The sequence below is a fragment of the Panicum virgatum genome, chromosome 2K (genome assembly GCF_016808335.1).
Source record: "Panicum virgatum strain AP13 chromosome 2K, P.virgatum_v5, whole genome shotgun sequence".
Taxonomy (NCBI): domain Eukaryota; kingdom Viridiplantae; phylum Streptophyta; class Magnoliopsida; order Poales; family Poaceae; genus Panicum; species Panicum virgatum.
Window position 1 is genome coordinate 58259502 of NC_053137.1, and position 21737 is coordinate 58281238.

Below are 21737 nucleotides of genomic sequence, written 5' to 3' on the forward strand. Positions count from 1 at the left end.
GAATTTGCCTATGAAGCAATTGACCCAAGTCTTGAGAACTTTGCTCATGAAACTATTGAAAAGGTCAATGCTTCTACCTCATGTGATGACCTACTCATTAATGCAAATGCCACTAATATTGTGTCCAAGCTTGCTCCTTCTAGGGAAAAGGAGTTGATGGATCAAGTAGCTAGCCTCAAGAGTAGTGTGGAGAAGCTCTCAAGAGGAGAATACATCCACAAGGAAATTCTCTTCAACAATGCACGTGACTATGGCAAGAGAGGTCTTGGTTCATTTCCGGAGCCAAATCAAGGCACTACTCCTTCTCCGGAGATCAAGATAAGCTTCATCAAGGAAGTTGGTTCATATTGCCAACATTGCCAAGTCACCGGGCACCACACTAGGGAGTGCACCTTACCATCACGTCCTCTTCCCACTTTACCTAAGAATTACTCATCAATGTTTCAAAATAACTATTTTCTCTTGAGTAAAGTGAAGGGCAAAGTGAAGGCCAAATTTATTGGAAAAATTGCTAAGGAGTCAAAGAAGAAGCTCCCCAAGCAACTTTGGGTCTCAAAAGCTGTTGTCACACATGTGCAAGGCCCAAAGCTTGTTTGGGTTCCTAAAACTCAAAAGTGAATTCTCATGTGTGTAGGTGAACTACAAAGCCGGTGGAAAACATTGGGTACTTGATAGCGGTTGCTCTCAACACATGACCGGCAATGATAGCATGTTCACCTCCCTTGAAGACCCCGGCGATCATGAACATGTCACCTATGGTGATAACTCAAGGGGAAAAGTTTTAGGTTTGGGTAGAATAGTTATCTCTAAAGATTTATCTATCTCTAATGTCTTGTTTGTAGAAGCACTTAGTTTTAATCTTATTTCTATTGCTAAATTGTGTGATCTTGGACTAACGTGTACCTTTGACAAGAATGGTGTTGTAGTAACTCTTGAAGAAGACAAGTCAATGGTATTCACGGGGTTTAGGCATGGCAACATCTATTTAGTGGACTTCTCTTCAAAGCAAACAAGTACCATGACATGCCTCTTCACCAAGTCTTCTCTTGGGTGGCTTTGGCATAGAAGAATTGCTCATATTGGCATGAGCAACCTCAAGAAAGCCTACAAGAGAGGGATGATCACCGGCTTGAAGGATGTCACTTTTGACAAGAACAAGCTATGTAAAGCATGTCAAGCCGGGAAGCAAGTTGCAACACATCATCCCATCAAGACGATGTTGTCTACCTCCAAGCCGCTCGAGCTACTTCATATGGATCTTTTTGGTCCAACTACATACAAGAGCATTGGTGGTAACCTCTATTGCCTAGTAATTGTTGATGATTTTTCACGTTACACTTGGGTTATGTTTCTAGGCGATAAGGGTGAAACTCCGGAAATCTTCAAGACTTTTGCAAGAAGAGCTCAAAGGGAGTACAACTCCCCAATTGTGAAGATCCGGAGTGACAACGGCACCGAGTTCAAAAATATGAAGATTGAAGAATGGTGCGATGAAGAGGGCATCAAGCATGAGTTTTCCGCCACCTACACGCCTCAACAAAATGGAGTGGTGGAAAGAAAGAACAAGACACTCATCACCCTAGCTAGAGCAATGTTGGATGATTATGGCACGTCCGAGAAGTTTTGGGCGGAAGCAATCAACACGGTGTGTCATGCATCCAACCGAGTATATCCTCACCGACTCCTCAAGAAAACTCCATATGAGCTCATCACCGGGAAGAAACCAAATATATCATACTTTCGAGTCTTTGGTTGCAAATGCTTCATCTACAAGAAGAAAAGGCTCGGTAAGTTTGAAAGTAGATGTGATGAAGGTTTCTTTCTTGGTTATGCATCAAACTCCAAAGCATATAGAGTATTCAATCAAACCTCCGGGTTAGTTGAAGAAACATGTGATGTGCAGTTTGATGAATCTAATGGCTCCCAAGAGGAGGTTGTTGGCTATGAAAATATAGGTGATGAGGAGATTGATGAAGCTTTGAAGAATATATCCATTGGGGATATCAAGCCGGAAGAGATGCATGAAGAGAATGATCAAGGGGGAGGACCTTCCTCATCTACACCAAGCACCTCCACGGCGCCCCAAGTGGATGAAGATCAAGAAAAAGATGATACACAATCTCAAGAAGATGTGCCAACGCCAACACCCCAAGTTCAAGAACAAGAAGAGCAAAGTGTTCCACCACAAGCACAAGTCACCCATGATCCACCCCAACAAGCATCCACGCAAGTACCGCTAGTGAAGCATGGTCGCATCTCCAAGGATCATCTAATTGGTCAAATCATTGGTAGTCCATCAAAGGGAGTAAGAACTCGCTCTAAACATGCTTCATTTTGCGAATATCACTCGTTTGTTTCTTGTATTGAACCCACTTGCGTAGAGGAAGCGCTTGAGGACTCGGATTGGGTGATGGCCATGAAAGATGAGTTGAACAACTTCACCCGCAATGAAGTTTGGGTCCTCGAAGCTCCTCCGAAAGACAAGAACATCATCGGCACCAAGTGGGTCTTTCGAAACAAGCAAGATGAACATGGGGTGGTGATACGCAACAAAGCAAGACTTGTGGCAAAAGGGTTCTCTCAAGTCGAAGGTTTGGATTTTGGTGAAACTTTTGCTCCGGTCGCAAGACTTGAAGCTATCCGTATCCTTCTTACTTACTCTTCACATCATAACATTAAGTTGTATCAAATGGATGTGAAAAGTGCATTCTTAAATGGCGTTATTAACGAACTTGTTTATGTTGAGCAACCTCCCGGGTTTGAAGATCCGAGGAATCCTAACCATGTTTATAGGTTGCACAAGGCACTCTATGGGCTCAAACAAGCTCCAAGGGCTTGGTATGAGAGGCTTCGTGACTTCCTAATCATGCAAGGCTTCAAGATCGGGAGGGTGGACACCACTTTGTTCACTAAAGACGTCAACGGGGATCTTTTTATTTGTCAAATTTATGTTGACGATATTATCTTTGGCTCAACTAATGATTTACTAAGCCATGAGTTTGCTACTATGATGTCTAGGGAATTCGAGATGTCCATGATTGGCGAATTGACCTTCTTCCTTGGTTTTCAAGTCAAACAAATGAAGGAAGGGACATTCATCCATCAAGAAAAGTACACCAAAGATATCTTGAAGAAGTTCAAGATGGATGAGTGCAAGCCAATCAAGACACCCATGGCAACCAATGGGCATCTCAACTTGGATGTGGACGGTAAACCGGTTGATCAATCCCTCTATCGTTCTATGATAGGGTCTTTGCTTTACCTTACCGCATCTAGGCCCGATATAATGTTTAGTGTGTGCTTGTGTGCCCGCTTTCAAGCTAACCCAAAGGAGTCACACCTCTCGGCTGTGAATAGGATCCTTCGGTATCTCAAGCACACCCCAAGCATAGGCTTGTGGTACCCCAAAGGCGCTAGCTTAGATCTCTTGGGATACTCGGATTCGGATTTTGCCGGAAGCCGTGTAGATCGTAAGAGTACCTCCGGGGGTTGCCACTTGCTTGGGCGTTCTCTAGTTTCTTGGTCGAGTAAGAAGCAAAATTCCGTGGCTTTGTCCACCGCGGAAGCGGAATATATAGTGGCCGGTGCATGTTGTGCCCAAATCCTATATATGAAGCAAACCCTTTTGGACTTTGGTGTGAAACTAGATAGGATCCCACTCCTTTGTGACAATGAAAGTGCCGTAAAAATTGCCAAGAATCCGGTTCAACACTCTCGCACAAAGCACATTGATATTCGCCATCACTTCTTGCGTGATCACGAAGCCAAAGGAGACATATCTCTTCAAGGTGTGAGATCCGAGGAGCAATTGGCGGATATTTTCACAAAACCATTAGACGAGAGTACCTTTGTTAGGCTAAGGAATGAGCTTAATGTGTTAGATGCGGCAAATGTCATGTAAGTTGCCATGTCATATAGAAGAATGCATACATATAGGACACTTGTGTAACCATGGTAAGATAGTGATGAGCAAGGGTTTAGCTAGAGGTGGTGGTCCACTTGTGTTCCTCTAGGCTTGTAGAAAGGCTCATCATGAAGAAGCTTCCCGTGGGTTCAAACTTGACAAGTAGATCTTAATTTCTTGTTATGCATTTCTTGTCATATAGATGTGCACTTCATGTTTACTTTACTTTCGCATGTGGTTGTAGCTTGCGTTATCATTGCATGCGTAAGGGTCACAAAGGAGATCACTTGATGAAAATGAGACTTGTTTTGATATACAAGATCTTAATTCATGAAAAGTGAAAAGAGCAAAGAGTTAGGTGCGTTATTGCCTAGTGAGCAATGTCATGATGAGTTTGAAGCTTTCTATCTTCAATATTCCTATGACATGGCTCATACATTTTATTTGGCGCTTTGTCTCTCTTGCGGCTTTTCCATGTGTTTAAAAAGAAATTTATTTAAGCAAGTGTGCTATCCTATTTATTTTGAGGGGTAAAGTCACCTATGCAAGTCCATTAACTTGAGTTTATTTGAGTTTTATAAGATTATTGGACTTAACATAGAAGAGTGAGCTGAGTGTGGGGTTTTTGGCTTCACCAGTTAAACCGACGTTCAAAGGATCTATACCCATCGGTTTAACCGGCGTTACTAAGTTGTGGCTCAGCTCAGTCAAGTTTCAGGCGTTTAACCGACGTATACAAAAGTCAGAGCATCGGATCAACCGGTGATCATAAGTGCAGATCAGACCAAGCAATCAACCGGCGTTTTGATCAATCAACCGACGGGTTCACATTTGGCATCATCGGTTCAACCGGCGTTCAAAAACAGATCTGGTAGAGTCTCGGGTGAACTACACCGACGCAATCAACCGGCGTTCAAACCCTACGCGTCGGATCGACCGGTGTTAAAGAAAATCGCGGGTCCCACCTGTCATATATGTGTCTTGCCCGCGGACGCCTGGCTCTCTCCTTTTTGTTTTCCCCGACTCCGCAGCGCCGCCGCCGCCGTTCCACCTCGCCGCCGCCTGCGCACCGCCTCAACCACCACATCTCGCCACCGCGCAGCAGCCCCCTCCTCTGCGCCGCCCGCGCAACCGCTCTACGCCGCCGCCTGCGCGTATAGCCGCCGCCGCCGCACCACACCGCCGCCGTGCGTCATCGCCGCTTCACGCCACCACCTCGTTCTGAGCCTCCGCTCTCACGCAGTACCACCCACGCAGCCGCGCCTCCACGCCTTTCACGCCGCAGTAGCACCCGATCAGCGCTCACCAGGTGCTCGACAAATTGCTTGATTCGAGATGGGTCGCGAGAAGGGAAAGGGAAAAGAAGTTGTGGTCGAGAAGCCCGCTCGCAAGCGGACTCATGCAGAGAAGGAGGCCGAGAGGGCCGAGATGGTGGCCAAGGCCGCCGAGGAGCAGGCATCAGGCCGTGCTCGTCCGTTCCAGATCAGGGAGGACCCCAGAGGCAGAGGCAGAGGCAGGGATATGGGCAGAGTGAGAGGTGCCAGGGCCACCAGAGCCGCGACGGCAGCAGCAGAAGAGTCAGATCAGTCAGATACAGCTGCAGTTTCAGATTCAGAGGTAGAGCAGTCTGAGCAGTCTCAGGGGCAGAGCACACAGGAGTCACCGACTCTACGACGGTCTGGCCGCACTCGGCAGACATCCCCAGCAGCAGAGACTTCACCAGCGACCGAGCGTCGCACTGGACCGAGGACGCGAGGAGGTCACCAGCCACAGGAGCCTCACAGGTCCGCAGCTGCAGCAGCAGCTCGTAGAGCCGAGGCCCTAGAGGTCGAGCGCGCAGTGTTCCGTATGGACACTGTTGTGCGTCTGGAGCCAGGTGTGCCGCTCCAGAACTTGACCAAGGCCAATGCGGCGAAGGTCAAGAGGCTCAGGTGGAGTGTTCAGGAGGAGGACTGGTTCCCCGTGACCCGTGACAGCCGAGTCGACCGTAGGTTCTGGACGCTTCTTCAGGCCAGTTTCTACGAGACCTACCAGAGGCGGGGTCACAGGATCTTCCCGCACAGAGTGCTTGACTGGGTGTCTCTGAGGACAGCCGCAGGGGGAGCAGATGTCAGAGAGCACTTCGCTCACTTCAGGGGCCTGCCCAGGTTACTCCAGATTGAGCAGAACAGATATATTGAGGATTGGGTCAGAGTCTTCTATGCCACGGCCTGGATTGCTCCCGAGCGTCGAGTAGTACACTTTGTTTATGGAGGCCAGGTCTTTGGTTTGTCGAGAGCGACGATAGCAGGGATTCTCGGAGTTGACTTAGTTGACGTCTCCCTGCACGAGATGGTTTACGGAGATGCAGATCCACCGCGCAGAGCGATGATTGGCGGGATTGCACCTTCTCATGAGGCGATCTCTCAGTGTTTCCGCCAGCCGTTCCCTGCCTCCTACGCCAGAGTTCGCAGCCTGCTGACCCCAGAGGCATACACAGTACACATGGCACTCCGGAGGACTTTGCTACCGAGGAGTGGCTACCCAGAGGGGTTTACAGGATTGCAGCAGCTCCTGCTTCTACACATCCTCACTCACGAGCCGTTTGACATAGTTGACTTTATTCTGGCTGAGATAGAGGATGTGATCACAGACGGGATGGGTGTGGTGCGACAGTTTCCCTTTGCACACTGGATCAGCTATATATGTTCTATGATTGTGCCAGCAGAGTCACCCATCAGCGCTCCCTACCGTCACGACGAGGCTCCCCGGTTCCCAGTTTACCGACCGACAGCTCCACAGGACCGGAGGAGGGGCAGACAGGCAGAGAGAGCTGCCATGGCACAGTTGTCACCAGAGGCACAGGCCCGTGTGGCACAGGAGGACGAGGCACTGCTTGCCGCCGAGGCACAGCTTCCCGGAGGAGAGGATGAGATACACTGGTCTGAGCTTGAGTCAGACTCCTCCGAGGACGTAGAGTACTTCCCTGCAGCAGCCCCAGCTAGTCACGACCACGAGGCAGGGGGGTCTAGAGAGCCAGCTCCAGAGTCACCAGTACCTGCTACAGTCTCTGAGTCCCAGGTGTCTCAGTCGTCCGAGCTCACCGCACTTCTACAGCAGCTCGTGACTCAGCAGAGAGAGGACAGGCTTGCACAGGAGGAGGCCAGGAGAGCCCATGAGGCTCAGCTTGCAGCTATACAGAGAGAGGCCGCCCGAGAGCGGGTTGCGACCGAGGAGCGTTTTGTCGGGCTTATCGACAGAGTTTCACAGAGGACAGATGTAAGCATCTAGGCCCTCAAGGTATGTTTCGGTGATTAATGACAACCATTATTGTGACTAATGAGTTTGTGCAGCTTAATAGATCATTATCGCTCATTTGGTCATATGTCAAAAGAGGCCCCTCAATTTCATTATTCAAAAAGGCGATCTCGGTATTCAACTCAATTTTATGTCAAGACTAAGAATCTTTCTAGTCCTAAGTGTCATAAGGTTAAGAAGGACACTTAGGTTAGTATAGGTTTTATAGTTTTGTAGTGATCGCACTATTAAGAGGGGTTAAGGCTAAGTAACTTGAGCATGGACATGGTCATTTGAAAATGGATGCACACTATGGTCACTCAGGTTTCTAGAAGTTCAAATAAGTGGTTCTCAAACTATATCTCAAGAATATTTGGATTTCATTCAAGACTCAAATCAGAAAAGACAAAATCAGAAAAAGTCTATACACCGGTTTAACCGACGCTCTCAATTTTCTATACGTCGGTTAAACGAAGTCAGCAGAGTCTGGACAAATTCAATACACCGGTTAAACTGACGTGTTTGAATTTAACATCGGTGCATTGGTCCAGAGTTGGTTTTTCCAGGGAAATCCAAGTTCTATTCACCGGATTAACCGACGCTGTTTGAATCAAGACGTCGGTGCAATTGACCAGTGAGATGGTTTTTCAGAGGAATTTAAAAGTTGTACTCACCGGTTAAACCGACGATAGGTTTGAGTTAACGTCGGTGCAGTTGTCCAGAGACTTGATTTTTCAGTGGTTCAGTGGACAACTACACTCACTGGTTAAACCGATGCTACGTCGGTTAATCTGCCCAAGTTGTAACGGCTAGTTTTCAGAAGAGGCAGTTTACATTCACCGGTTAAACCGACGATGACAATGGGGGGTACGTCGGATTAACCGGCGCTACGCAGTTTTCTAGCAGCTTTTCTCCAACGGCTCTATTTGTGTGAGCTGCCTATATATACCCCTCCAATGGGTCATTTCGCCCACTCTTGACACCAGGCAACATCCAAACACTCATACCATAGTCAAGAGCCACCTTGATCTTCATCATTCACATACTTGTGCATTCAATCAATCAAGAAGCAAGATTAAGGACTTGAGTAGAGAGAAGCTAGTGTGCATCCGTTCTTGGTGATCGGTTCTTGCTCAAGTGAAGGCCTTAGCTTGTTACTCTTGGTGATTGGCATCACCTAGGCGATCTTGGTGATCGGGGTGTTTCTCGCGGAGCTTGCCAAGGATTGTGGGAGCCCGGAGAAGAAGATTGTACGTGGCTTGATCTCCACCATGCCGGGATGGTGAACGGAGACTCTTAGTGAGCGCCCTCGTCTCGGTGACTTGGGAGGTGACAATACTCTTTGTGAGTGTCACAACGTGGATTAGGGGTGTGTGCCAACACATCGATACCACGGGAAAAAATTCGGTTGTCTCTTGTCCATTCCTTTTATTCAAGCATTTTCTTTCATACAATTTACTCATGTGCTTGACTTAGAGATCATAACTTAGCTCTACCTTGCTAGGCTTTACTTTGTTTTAGCTCTCTTAGCTTGTGTTAGTAGCTTAGTTACCCGGTTGGTGAATTGGTGCCCTACTAGCATTGCATAGGATAAGGTTGCTTTACTTTGTTTTAGAATTTGAAAAAGGCCCAATTCACCCCCCCTCTTGGTCCATCGATCCTTACAATTGGTATCAGAGCCTCGTTGCTCATTTGGATCATTAGGCTTCACCGCCTAGAGCTATGGCCAAGATGGGTGGTTCGCCGCCTCACTTCGAGGGCAAGAACTTTGCTTATTGGAAAGTTCGCATGGCCTCATACCTTGATGCGATTGCCCCCGAAGTGTGGTTGGCCACTAAGACCGGATTCACCGGAACTCCCACCGCCGAACAATTAAAATGGAATGCCAAGGCTAGAAATGCAATTTTCGAAGCCATTAGTGAGGAAGTCTTTGCTAGAGTTAATGGCATGGACTTAGCAAGTGATATTTGGAAGGAGCTCATTGAAATTCATGAAGGCTCCACTAAAGTTCGTGAGCAAAAATATCACTTGTTTAGAGCTAAGTATGATTCTTTTAAAATGCTAGCTCATGAAAATTGCAATGATATGTACTCTCGCTTGAATGTCATTGTCAAGGACATTAATGCACTTGAAATATCCAAAATTGACAGTGCCTCCATCAATCGCAAGATTCTCATGCTCCTCCCGAAGCCCAAGTATAACATCATCAATGCTATGCTTCAAAAGGAGAATCTTGACACAATGGAAGTAGGAGAACTTGTGGGCGAAATTCGCGCTCATGAGATGAGTATCCTTGGTATGTCCGAAGAGCCAACTTCAAGCAAATCAATTGCTCTAAAGACCAAGGCAAACAAAGCCCGCAAGCTCAAGATGATCAAGCAAGATTCAAGCTCAAGCAATGAAGAAGATGATCATCATGAAAGCTCATCCGATGTTGAAGATGATGGAGAGCTTGCTCTTATGATGAGGAAGTTCACCCGCTTGAATGACAAGATCAACAAGAAAGGGTTCAACTTTGACTCTAAGAAGGGAATGTTCCGGCCAATGGATGTCAAGAACAAAATTTGCTACAATTATGGAGAAAAAGGTCACATCCGTCCAAGTTGCCCCAAGCCGGACAAAAGAAACAAGGATCACAAGAGCAAGCATCGCCATGATTCAAGCGATGATGAAGAAGAAGAAAGGAAGAACAAAAACAAGAGACTTGGGAAGAAAAAGAGCCATGACAAGAAGACCAAGCTCTTCCCAAAGAAGAAAGGGCACACCAAGAGAAGCTTCTTGGTGGAAAAACAAGAGTGGGTGACCGATGTCTCATCAAGCGAAGATTCAAGTGATGAAGAAGACATAGTCACCATCGCCCTCACAAATGAAGAACCATCACTACCTCCACCTCCAATGTGCCTCATGGCCAAAGGTAACTCTAAGGTATGTGAGAGTGAAGATGATAGTGATGATGAGCTTGACCCTAATGAGTTTGCTAACCTCATTAATGAGTATACATCCGTCATCAAGAGGGAAAAGGGCAAAGTCAAGATTCTTGAGAGCACTCGTGCAAAGTTAGAGCTTGCCCACTCCGATTTGCTTGGCAAGTACAATGACTTGCTCAAAAAGCACAATGAGTCACTTATACTTGCTAAGCAAGTTGAAGAGAGCCACAAAAAGCTTAAACAAGAGCATAGAGAGTTGGCTCACAAGTATCAAGAACTTGAATTTGCCTATGAAGCAATTGACCCAAGTCTTGAAAACTTTGCTCATGAAACTATTGAGAAGGTCAATGCTTCTACTTCATGTGATGACCTACTCATTAATGCAAATGCTACTAATGCTTTGCCCAAGCTTGCACCTTCTAGGGAAAAGGAATTGATGGATCAAGTTGCAAGCCTCAAGAGTAGTGTGGAGAAGCTCTCAAGAGGAGAATACATCCACAAGGAAATTCTCTTCAACATTGCACGTGACTATGGCAAGAGAGGTCTTGGTTCATTTCTGGAGCCAAATCAAGGCACTACTCCTTCTCCGGAGATCAAGATAAGCTTCATCAAGGAAGTTGGTTCATACTGCCAACATTGCCAAGTCACCGGGCACCACACTAGGGAGTGCACTTTACCATCACGTCCTCTTCCTAAATTACCCAAGAATTATTCTTCAATGTTTCAAAATAACCATTTTCTCTTGAGTAAAGTGAAGGGCAAGGTGAAGGCCAAATTCATTGGCAAACTCACTAAGGAGTCAAAGAAGAAGCTCCCCAAGCAACTTTGGGTCCCAAAAGCTCTTGTCACACATGTGCAAGGCCCAAAGCTTGTTTGGGTTCCTAAAACTCAAAAGTGAATTCTCATGTGTGTAGGTGAACTACAAAGCCGGTGGAAAACATTGGGTACTTGATAGCGGTTGCTCTCAACACATGACCGGCAATGATAGCATGTTCACCTCCCTTGAAGACCCCGGCGATCATGAACACGTCACCTATGGTGATAACTCAAGGGGAAAAGTTTTAGGTTTGGGTAGAATAGCAATTTCTAAAGATTTATCTATTTCTAATGTTTTGTTTGTAGAAGCACTTAGTTTTAATCTTATTTCAATTGCTCAATTGTGTGATCTTGGACTAACGTGTGCCTTTGACAAGAATGGTGTTGTAGTAACTCATGAAAAAGACAAGTCATTGGTATTCACGGGGTTTAGGCATGGCAACATTTACTTGGTGGATTTCTCTTCAAAGCAAACAAGTACCATGACATGCCTCTTCACCAAGTCTTCTCTTGGGTGGCTTTGGCATAGAAGAATTGCTCATATTGGCATGAGCAACCTCAAGAAAGCCCACAAGAGAGGGATGATCACCGGCTTGAAGGACGTCACCTTTGACAAGAACAAGCTATGTAAAGCATGTCAAGCCGGGAAGCAAGTTGCAACACATTATCCCATCAAGACGATGTTGTCTACCTCCAAGCCGCTCGAGCTACTACACATGGATCTCTTTGGTCCAACTACATACAAGAGCATTGGTGGTAACCTCTATTGCCTAGTAATCGTTGATGATTTTTCACGTTACACTTGGGTTATGTTTCTAGGCGATAAGGGTGAAACTCCGGAACTCTTCAAGACATTTGCAAGAAGAGCTCAAAAGGAGTACAACTCCCCAATTGTGAAGATCCGGAGTGACAACGGCACCGAGTTCAAGAACATGAAGATTGAAGAATGGTGCGATGAAGAGGGCATCAAGCATGAGTTTTCCGCCACCTACACGCCTCAACAAAATGGAGTGGTGGAAAGAAAGAACAAGACTCTCATCACCCTAGCTAGAGCAATGTTGGATGATTATGGCACGTCCGAGAAGTTTTGGGCGGAAGCAATCAACACGGCGTGTCATGCATCCAACCGAGTATATCCTCACCGACTCCTCAAGAAAACTCCATATGAGCTCATCACCGGGAAGAAACCAAATATATCATACTTTCGGGTCTTTGGTTGCAAATGCTTCATCTATAAGAAGAAAAGGCTCGGTAAGTTTGAAAGTAGATGTGATGAAGGTTTCTTTCTTGGTTATGCATCAAACTCCAAAGCATATAGAGTATTCAATCAAACCTCCGAGTTAGTTGAAGAAACATGTGATGTGGAGTTTGATGAATCTAATGGCTCCCAAGAGGAGGTTGTTGGCTATGAGAATGTAGGTGATGAGGAGATTGATGAATCTTTGAAGAATATGTCCATTGGGGATATCAAGCCGGAAGAGGTGCATGAAGACAATGATCAAGGGGGAGGACCTTCCTCATCTACACCAAGCACCTCCACGGCGCCCCAAGTGGATGAAGATCAAAAAAAAGATGATACACAACCTCAAGAAGATGTGCCAACGGCAACACCCCAAGTTCAAGAACAAGAAGAGCAAAGTGTTCCACCACAAGCACAAGTCACTCATGATCCACCCCAACAAGCATCAACGCAAGTACCGCTAGTGAAGCATGGTCGCATCTCCAAGGATCATCCAATTGGTCAAATCATTGGTAGTCCATCAAAGGGGGTAAGAACTCGCTCTAAACATGCTTCATTTTGCGAATATCACTCGTTTGTTTCTTGTATTGAACCCACTAGCATAGAGGAAGCGCTTGAGGACTCGGATTGGGTGATGGCCATGCAAGATGAGTTGAACAACTTCACCCGCAATGAAGTTTGGGTCCTCGAAGCTCCTCCGAAAGACAAGAACATCATCGGCACCAAGTGGGTCTTTCGAAACAAGCAAGATGAACATGGGGTGGTGATACGCAACAAAGCAAGACTTGTGGCAAAAGGGTTTTCTCAAGTCGAAGGTTTAGATTTTGGTGAAACTTTTGCTCCGGTCGCAAGACTTGAAGCTATCCGTATCCTTCTTGCTTACTCTTCACATCATAACATTAAGTTGTATCAAATGGATGTGAAAAGTGCATTCTTAAATGGCGTTATTAACGAACTTGTTTATGTTGAGCAACCTCCCGGGTTTGAAGATCCGAGGAATCCTAACCATGTTTATAGGTTGCACAAGGCACTCTATGGGCTCAAACAAGCTCCAAGGGCTTGGTATGAGAGGCTTCGTGACTTCCTAATCATGCAAGGCTTCAAGATCGGGAGGGTGGACACCACGTTGTTCACAAAAGACGTCAACGGGGATCTTTTCATTTGTCAAATTTATGTTGACGATATTATCTTTGGCTCAACTAATGATTTACTAAGCCATGAGTTTGCTACCATGATGTCTAGGGAATTCGAGATGTCCATGATTGGCGAATTGACCTTCTTCCTTGGTTTTCAAGTCAAACAAATGAAGGAAGGGACATTCATCCATCAAGAAAAGTATACTAAAGATATCTTGAAGAAGTTCAAGATGGATGAGTGCAAGCCAATCAAGACACCCATGGCAACCAATGGGCATCTCGACTTGGATGTGGACGGTAAACCGGTTGATCAATCCCTCTATCGTTCTATGATAGGGTCTTTGCTTTACCTTACCGCATCTAGGCCCGATATAATGTTTAGTGTGTGCTTGTGTGCCCGCTTTCAAGCTAACCCAAAAGAGTCACACCTTTCGGCTGTGAATAGGATCCTTCGGTATCTCAAGCACACTCCTAGCATAGGCTTGTGGTACCCCAAAGGCGCTAGTTTAGATCTCTTGGGATACTCGGATTCGGATTTTGCCGGAAGCCGTGTGGATCGCAAGAGTACCTCCGGGGGTTGCCACTTGCTTGGGCGTTCTCTAGTTTCTTGGTCAAGTAAGAAGCAAAATTCCGTGGCTTTGTCCACCGTGGAAGCGGAATATATAGCGGCCGGTGCATGTTGTGCCCAAATCCTATATATGAAGCAAACCCTTTTGGACTTTGGTGTGAAACTAGATAGGATCCCACTCCTTTGTGACAATGAAAGTGCCGTAAAAATTGCCAAGAATCCGGTTCAACACTCTCGCACAAAGCACATTGATATTCGCCATCACTTCTTGCGTGATCACGAAGCCAAGGGGGACATTTCCCTTCAAGGTGTGAGATCCGAGGAGCAATTGGCGGATATATTCACAAAACCTTTAGACGAGAGTACCTTTGTTAGGCTAAGGAATGAGCTTAATGTGTTAGATGCGGCAAACGTCATGTAAGTTGCCATGTCATATAGAAAAACGCATACATATAGGACACTTGTCTAACCATGGTAAGATAGTGATGAGCAAGGGTTTAGCTAGAGGTGGTGGTCCACTTGTTTTCCTCTAGGCTTGTAGAAAGGCTCATCATGAAGAAGCTTCCCGTGGGTTCAAACTTGACAAGTAGATCTTAATTTCTTGTTATGCATTTCTTGTCATATAGATGTGCACTTCATGTTTACTATACTTTCGCATGTGGTTGTAGCTTACATTATCATTGCATGCGTAAGGGTCACAAAGGAGATCACTTGATGAAAATGAGACTTGTTTCATATACAAGATCTTAATTCATGAAAAGTGAAAAGAGCAAAGTATTAGGTGCGTTATTGCCTAGTGAGCAATGTCATGATGAGTTTGAACCTTTCTATCTTCAATATTCCTATGACATGGCTCATATATTTTATTTGGCGCTTTGTCTCTCTTGCGGCTTTTCCTTGTGTTTGAAAAGAAATTTATTTAAGCAAGTGTGCTATCCTATTTATTTTGAGGGGTAAAGTCGCCTATGCAAGTCCATTAACTTGAGTTTATTTGAATCTTATAAGTTTATTGGACTTAGCATAGAAGAGTGAGCTGAGAGAGGGTCTTCGGGTTCACCGGTTAAACCGACGTTCAATGGAGCATCATCATCGGTTTAACCGGCGTTACTAAGTTTTGTCTTAGCTCAGTCAAGTTTCAGGCGTTCAACCGGCGTACACAAATTTCAGATCATCGGATCAACCGGTGAATGTAAACTCAGTTCCAACCCTGCAATCAACCGGCGATGGAAGCGTTCAACCGGCGAGTTCAATTTCTCAGCATCGGTTCAACCGGCGTTCAGATGCATATTTAATGGAGCCTCGGGTTAACTACACCGACGAAATCAACCGGCGTTCAAACCCTACTCGTCGGATCGACCGGCGTTAAAGAATTTTGCAGGGCCCACTTGTCATATATCTCTTGACCCCGCGCCGCCGGCCTTTCTTCCTCTTCAGTTTCCCGACTCCTCGCCGCCATCCTCCATCGCCGCTGCCGCTCCACGCTACTCCACGCCGCTCCACGCCGCCATTGCCGTGCGCCGCCGACGTGCACCATCCCCGCGCACCCGCGCCGCCGCTCTGCGCCGCCCAGCGCTGCCCGCACGCACTCTGCGCCGCCCGCGCGCGCTGCTCGTGGCCGCCGTCGCCCACTGCCGCGAAATCGCGCCGCCACCGCAGATCCTCGCCACCACAGCTCCACGACAGCAAGCTCCTGCCATCCCACACTGCACCACTCAATTCCACGCGCCAGCACGCCATCCACCTTTGCCATCCGCAGCGTGCACACCAAGTGTTCGACGCTTTGCCGAAGCCGCATTCTTGCACTGCTTTCGTGTCGCATTCGTGTTTCCACACTCCCGCGTCACACTTTAGCCACCGTGAGTCGAGATGGGTCGCGAGAAGAGAAAGGGGAAGGAAGTTGTGGTCGAGAAGCCCGCTCGCAAGCGAACTCGTGCAGAGAAGGAGGCCGAGAGGGCCGAGATGGTGGCCAAGGCCGCCGAGGAGCAGGCATCAGGCCGCGCTCGTCCGTTCCAGATCAGGGAGGACCCCAGAGGCAGAGGCAGAGGCAGAGGCAGGGGCATGGGTAGAGTGAGAGGTGCTAGGGCCACCAGAGCAGCAGCAGCAGCAGCAGAGTCAGATCAGTCAGATACAGCTGCAGATTCTGACTCAGAGGCAGCACAGTCAGAGGGGCAGGTTTCTCCACAGCAGTCGTCTGAGAGAGGTTCCCCGGCAGCGACAGAGCGTCGCACTGGACCGAGGACTCGGGGAGGACACCAGCCACAGGAGCCCCGCAGGTCAGCAGCAGCAGCAGCAGCAGCTCGCAGAGCCGAGGCCCTAGAGGCCGAGCGCGCAGTGTTCCGTATGGACACTGTTGTGCGTCTGGAGCCAGGTGTGATGCTCTAGAACTTGACCCGAGCCAATGCGGCCAAGGTCAAGAGGCTCAGGTGGAGTGTTGACGAGGAGGTCTGGTTCCCAGTGACCCGAGACAGCAGAGTCGACAGGAGGTTCTGGACTTTGCTACAGGCCAGCTTCTACGAGACTTTCCAGTGGAGGGGCCACCGGATCTTTCAGCACAGGGTTCTTGACTGGGTCTCACTGAGGACAGCCGCAGGGGGAGCAGATGTGAGAGCACACTTTGCTCACTTCAGAGGTCTGCCCAGACTGCTAGAGATGGAGCAGAACCGTTATATCGAGGACTGGGTCAGAGTGTTCTACGCTACAGCTTGGATAGCCCCCGAGCGCAGAGCCGTGCACTTCATGTTTGGAGGGCAGGACTTTGGTTTGTCGAGGGCGACCATTGCTGGTATTCTTGGAGTTGACCTGGTCGACATCTCGCTGCACGAGAGGGTTTACAGGGACTCAGATCCACCCCGCAGGGCGATGGTTGGCGGGATTGCTCCTTCTCACGAGGCGATCACTCAGTGCTTCCGCCAGCCGTTCCCAGCCTCTTACGCCAGAGTGCCGAGCTTGCTGACCCCAGAGGCTTACGCTGTTCACATGGCACTCCGAAGAACTCTGTTACCGAGGAGTGGCTACCCAGAGGGGTTCACAGGTTTGCAGCAGCTCTTGCTCCTACACATCCTCACTCACGAGCCATTTGATATAGTTGACTTTATTTTGGCTGAGATCGAGGATGTGATCACTGATGGGATGGGTGTGGTGCGACAGTTTCCCTATGCGCACTGGATCAGTTACATATGCTCTATGATAGTGCCAGCAGAGTCACCCACCAGTGCCCCTTACCGTCACGACGAGGCTCCCAGGTTCCGTCTACCGACCCACAGCTCCACAGGACAGGAGGAGGGGCAGACACGCAGATAGAGCAGCGATGGCTCGACTGTCACCGGAGGTTCAGGCACGAGTGGCAGAGGAGGATGAGGCACTCCTAGCAGCAGAGGCACAGCTTCCCGGGGGAGATGATGAGATTCACTGGTCTGAGCTTGAGTCAGACTCCTCCGACGACGTTGAGTACTTTCCTTCAGCTACCCCAGCCAGTCACGATCACGAGGCAGGAGGTTCAGGAGAGCCAGCACCTCCGACTTCAGCAGCTGCTACAGTCTCTGAGTCTCAGGTGACTCAGCCGTCCGAGCTCACTTCACTACTACAGCAGCTCGTGACCCAGCAGAGGGAGGACAGACTTGCTCAGGAGGAGGCCAGGAGAGCCCATGAGGCCCAGATTGCTGCTATACAGAGAGAGGCCGCCCGAGAGCGGGCTGCGACCGAGGAGCATTTTGTCGGCCTCATTGACAGAGTTTCACAGAGGACAGACGCTCAGTTTCAGCAGATGCAGCAGGGGATGATGGCGATGTTCGGGATGATCTCACAGCTTTACTCTCACACCGGACTCGCCCCGCAGCAGCCAGGACAGCCAGGCCTTCAGGGTGTTGGAGCACCTCAGCTTGCCGTTACACCAGCTCCAGCCCCTACTGCAGCTCCAGCTACCTCAGCGACACCGGAGACCACGTTCTCGATGTCCGCATTACTTGGGTCTGCTGGTCGTCCACTGTTCTCTCCACTGCCAGCGACCACACTCTTTCAGGACTCACCATCAGCGGTTCAGTCGGTCGCCCTCCCTTCCTCACTTCAGGCAGCACCTTCAGGGGGAGGAGCAGTAGAGGAGTCCCTGCTTCCACAGTCGACGCAGCCGGCAGCTTCAGCGGTCACTTCTTCGGATATTGATACTTCTTCCGCTGGCCCGGTTACGACTTCTACGGATCCTCTACCAGGCAGTGCCAGCACGAGAGCCTCCACGACAGTCACCCCCCCAGTGAGCTCAGACCCAGACCAGCAGCTTCCGTCTGTCACCGAGGGTGAGAGTTCTCCGTCCGACGACGACGACCCGGACCGCTTCGTCGTCGTGCCACGACAGCACGACCCGTAGCTCGCCTTTTGGTGCTTTGATGCCAAAGGGGGAGAGGTGTTAGGGGGAGCACCAGAGTTAGGGGGAGGGTAGAGCTAGAGAGAGCTCGTAGTTATCAGGACTTTGATTCTTTGTATCACATTTGGTGTTAGTTCATGGATATGTACATTTGTCGCTTGAGTATGCCGTGCTTTGAGACATATCTATGAATTTCGTTTGAGCCGTTGAGCTCTTTGGTCCTTCTTTTCGAGTTTGCTTGTGTTTATCTTGCTTTATCTTTCTCGCTCTCTCGTTATTTATGGTTATGTTGTCATCAATCACCAAAAAGGGGGAGATTGTAAGCATCTAGGCCCTCAAGGTATGTTTCGGTGATTAATGACAACCATTATTGTGACTAATGAGTTTGTGCAGCTTAATAGATCATTATCGCTCATTTGGTCATATGTCAAAAGAGGCCCCTCAATTTCATTATTCAAAAAGGCGATCTCGGTATTCAACTCAATTTTATGTCAAGACTAAGGATCTTTCTAGTCCTAAGTGTCATAAGGTTAAGAAGGACACTTAGGTTAGTATAGGTTTTATAGTTTTGTAGTGATCGCACTATTAAGAGGGGTTAAGGCTAAGTAACTTGAGCATGGACATGGTCATTTGAAAATGGATGCACACTATGGTCACTCAGGTTTCTAGAAGTTCAAATAAGTGGTTCTCAAACTATATCTCAAGAATATTTGGATTTCATTCAAGACTCAAATCAGAAAAGACAAAATCAGAAAAAGTCTATACACCGGTTTAACCGACGCTCTCAATTTTCTATACGTCGGTTAAACGAAGTCAGCAGAGTCTGGACAAATTCAATACACCGGTTAAACCGACGTGTTTGAATTTAACGTCGGTGCATTGGTCCAGAGTTGGTTTTTCCAGGGAAATCCAAGTTCTATTCACCGGATTAACCGACGCTGTTTGAATCAAGACGTCGGTGCAATTGACCAGTGAGATGGTTTTTCAGAGGAATTTAAAAGTTGTACTCACCGGTTAAACCGACGATAGGTTTGAGTTAACGTCGGTGCAGTTGTCCAGAGACTTGATTTTTCAGTGGTTCAGTGGACAACTACACTCACCGGTTAAACCGATGCTACGTCGGTTAATCTGCCCAAGTTGTAACGGCTAGTTTTCAGAAGAGGCAGTTTACATTCACCGGTTAAACCGACGATGACAATGGGGGGTACGTCGGATTAACCGGCGCTACGCAGTTTTCTGGCAGCTTTTCTCCAACGGCTCTATTTGTGTGAGCTGCCTATATATACCCCTCCAATGGGTCATTTCGCCCACTCTTGACACCAGGCAACATCCAAACACTCATACCATAGTCAAGAGCCACCTTGAGCTTCATCATTCACATACTTGTGCATTCAATCAATCAAGAAGCAAGATTAAGGACTTGAGTAGAGAGAAGCTAGTGTGCATCCGTTCTTGGTGATCGGTTCTTGCTCAAGTGAAGGCCTTAGATTGTTACTCTTGGTGATTGGCATCACCTAGGCGATCTTGGTGATCGAGGTGTTTCTCGCGGAGCTTGCCAAGGATTGTGGGAGCCCGGAGAAGAAGATTGTACGTGGCTTGATCTCCACCACGCCGGGATGGTGAACGGAGACTCTTAGTGAGCGCCCTCGTCTCGGTGACTTGGGAGGTGACAATACTCTTTGTGAGTGTCACAACGTGGATTAGGGGTGTGTGCCAACACATCGATACCACGGGAAAAAATCCGGTTGTCTCTTGTCCATTCCTTTTATTCAAGCATTTTCTTTCATGCAATTTACTCATGTGCTTGACTTAGAGATCATAACTTAGCTCTACCTTGCTAGGCTTTACTTTGTTTTAGCTCTCTTAGCTTGTGTTAGTAGCTTAGTTATCCGGTTGGTGAATTGGTGCCCTACTAGCATTGCATAGGATAAGGTTGCTTTACTTTGTTTTAGAATTTGAAAAAGGCCCAATTCACCCCCCCTCTTGGTCCATCGATCCTTACAACAGACACTCAGTTTCAGCAGATGCAGCAGGGGATGATGGCGATGTTCGGAATGATCTCACAGCTTTACTCTCACACCGGGCTCGCCCCGCAGCAGCCAGGACAGCCAGGCCTTCAGGGTGTTGGAGCACCTCAGCTTGCCGTTACACCAGCTCCAGCCCCTACTGCAGCTCCAGCTACCTCAGCGACACCGGAGACCACGTTCTCAATGTCCGCATTACTTGGGTCTGCCGGTCGTCCACTGTTCTCTCCACTGCCAGCGACTTCACTCTTCCAGGAGTCTCCTTCAGCAGTCCAGTCAGTCGCCCTCCCCGTCGTACCACAGACACTACCTTCAGGGGGAGGAGGAGAGGGTTCCTTGCTTCAGCAGCCGTCACAGCCGGCAGCTTCAGCACTCACTACTTCAGATGTTGACACATCTTTTGCTGAGCCGGTTACTACTTCTACGGACCCTCTTCTAGGCAGTGCCAGCACGCGAGCCTCTACCACAGCTACACCCCCAGTCACTTCAGATCCAGCAGGCAGTTCTGACCAGCAGCTCCCGTCTGTCACCGAGGGTACACCGTCCGACGACGACGACGATGATGACCCGGACCGCTTCCTTGCAGTACCACGACAGCCAGAACAGTAGCTCGCCTTTTTGGTGCTTTGACGCCAAAGGGGGAGAGAGAGTCAGGGGGAGTCAGAGTTGGCGAGAGTCAGGGGGAGTCAGAGTTAGGGGGAGGGTAGAGCTAGAGAGAGCTCGTAGTTATCATGACTTTGATTCTTTGTATCACATTTGGTGTTAATTCATGGATATGTACATTTGTCGCTTGAGCATGCCGTTCTTTAAGACATATCTATGGATTTCGTTTGAGCCGTTGAGCTCTTTGGTCCTTCTTTTCGAGTTCGCTTGTGTTTATCTTGCTTTATCTTTCTCGCTCTCTCGTTATTTATGGTTGTGTTGTCATCAATCACCAAAAAGGGGGAGATTGTAAGCATCTAGGCCCTCAAGGTATGTTTTGGTGATTAATGACAACCATTATTGTGACTAATGAGTTTGTGCAGCTTAATAGATCATTATCGCTCATTTGGTCATATGTCAAAAGAGGCCCCTCATTTCATTATTCAAAAAGGCGATCTCGGTATTCAACTCAATTTTATGTCAAGACTAAGGATCTTTCTAGTCCTAAGTGTCATAAGGTTGAGAAGGACACTTAGGTTAGTATAGGTTTTACAGTTTTGTAGTGATCGCACTATTAAGAGGGGTTAAGGCTAAGTAACTTGAGCATGGACATGATCATTTGAAAATGGATGCACACTATGGTCACTCAGGTTTCTAGAAGTTCAAATAAGTGGTTCTCAAACTATATCTCAAGAATATTTGGATTTCATTCAAGACTCAAATCAGAAAAGACAAAATCAGAAAAAGTCTATACACCGGTTTAACCGACGCTCTCAATTCTCTATACGTCGGTTAAACGAAGTCAGCAGAGTCTGGACAAATTCAATACACCGGTTAAACTGACGTG